Below are 2,500 nucleotides of genomic sequence, written 5' to 3' on the forward strand. Positions count from 1 at the left end.
GAAGAAGAAGAAGAAGAATTAGACACTAAAAACATTAATACACTTGTGTGAGACCTGACAAAGAGATATACGAGTAGTGTGACCGCACCTCATAAAGGAATGCTGTGAAACTTGAGTCAAGCCATCTCAAAGTGCTATTTACATTCAAATGATCTTCATTATTCTAACACTAATAGCTTGTTTAATACTATAATAAAAAATATAGCGAAAGCTGTTCACTCTTATGACAACCCAAAACATTAACATTAATGTTAAACCCACTGGGGCCATTTGATAATAATTGATAATAATTTAATGTATCTGCAACATGGCGAGAAAGTGTTAATGTTTCTTATGTGTTAGACAACTTAGAATATAGCCAGTTCTTATTTTCAAAATAGCTTTGATACGAGTATATGTTTTTTGTGCGGCCATGTTGTTTTGTGGTATGATTCTCGCGTTCGGATCGAAGGGTCCTGGAATCAAGTCGCTAGGTACTCATTTTACACCCGAGTACGGTGAGAGAATGTGAGTAAAGAGCCGTATACAACGATACAATTTTGCGCTGCTCAGAGCGAGACAAGAACTCAGGGCCTTCCGATCCGAAGACGAGTACCATATCACATAGACCACATAGCCGCACAAATTTTACTTTTATATAAAGCAAGCAGTCACGTCGAACTTTCGTGATTATGGCGAGTCAAAACAATAACAATTAAATTGATAATATCCGATAACGCTTTAGTCATAAAAACACTGCAATTTTTCTGCCGAAACACCTTTTTATCATTTTGGCCCGAAAACGTTTTCTTCAAACATCATTCAGTTGAAATAACGCTCAAAAGATCTAAAAGCCTACAACCCGACATTTCAAAGAAGTTTCAGGTTAGAAAATATTTGTCAAGCGATCACTTCAATATTTGCATATTTGAGGTAAAACTTCTCTGGCCTAAATATGTGTTTTGATAAAGTATGGCAGGCTAGTCTTGACAAGTGTGACACTCAGAAGTAAAACACCGGTCAAGCGTTCAGATGCCATTCTTGACACTTCAGAGTTCAGAGTTATGTCACGGTTTAATGCCTGGTCAGCGCCCAATGAAGACGCATACTTAATCATCATCATCATCATCATCATCATCATCATCATCATCATCATCATCATCATCATCATCATCATCATCATCATCATCATCATCGTCGTCGTCGTCATCATCATCCTCATCTCGTGGATCCCAAATTTGAGAGCTTTTGCCAAGATAAGAGTCATTTAATTCGATCGATATTTGAAGGACGAGTTAACTGGCCAAATTTTAAAATACGTGTCTTTCCAAAGAAAGACAGTTAACCGGTTAAAGATAGTATAATATTACGATGACATAACATTCTTTTATTTTGAAAACCAGATCAAAGCTTGCCTCTGTTGCAATCCTATGATCATTTCATTTATAATTACAAAATGGAATGCATATTTCTAAAGCAGAAGCATACTTTGATGAGGCCAAGAAAGTTTTAAGTTAAAGAATGCATTATTATTAGAATGTGAACACCTATTTTTAGCCGTCTGAAAATTTGCAAATTAGTGGGAAGTATAGCAAAAATAATATCTTGATGGCAAACAATTATTCAATCAATTGTTCCATCGCCTGCTAACTCCTGGCAATGGTTTGATAAACTCGATTTTAATGACTCAATATTCATTTAGAGGGTTCAAGTTGATTTCCATGATGTTGCCGAGTGGAATACAGGTAACAATAGTTTCAAGGCTTGCCAAGAATTCACAACATTCCGTTCGTTTTATGATTAACGTCCAGGAAACTATTAAAGGCAATTTACCGCAGATCAATATACAATTTTGAGCGTTTTCGCCAACATAGAAAACTCTGTTCGTGAAATTATCATCTCACTGTCATGCCAAAGTAAATGAAATTCTTTCTTTCTTTCTTCATTAATTAACGGTTTATAGTGCTATGTGTTGAATCAAAGATCCAAACATTTGGGATTAGTCAATCCAACTGTTTTGGGTAAAATAAAAAGGACACGCCCACCGCCTGCTTTACATATCTCACATCCAGAAACAGACAGTTTTCAACAAGTCAGATATATTTTCTAGTTTTTCGTGCGTAAAGCATACGTTAACCCAACATCCGATATTTTTTTAACAAAAAGAGAGCAGTGAAAACTGCAACTGCTTCCAATGGAAATATATTGTTCGGTAACTTTTTAAGAAAAAGTATAACTTCAAAGAAATTACGCCATGCTTTAAAGGATCCAAAATTAGTGTGAGAATATTTCTTTAGCTATTAAAAGATATTTCATCTTTTCTTTTTAAATCTATTTTTGAAAAAAATCAAACAAATTCTTAAAATCAACTCAGCCAAAATAAAACGAAGAGATCATTTTACAAAAGAAAGTTTTAAAAAATGAGGGTGAGACATACGTGTAAAATCTCTATCAATCTTTTATTCATAAGAAATATTTCCAAGGATATATTAAAAAATATCTTTGCCTCACCACACACGAA

The sequence above is a fragment of the Berghia stephanieae genome, chromosome 1 (genome assembly GCF_034508935.2).
Source record: "Berghia stephanieae isolate SIO BIC M18660-M18661 chromosome 1, UCSD_Bste_1.3, whole genome shotgun sequence".
In the NCBI taxonomy this organism is placed as follows: domain Eukaryota; kingdom Metazoa; phylum Mollusca; class Gastropoda; order Nudibranchia; family Aeolidiidae; genus Berghia; species Berghia stephanieae.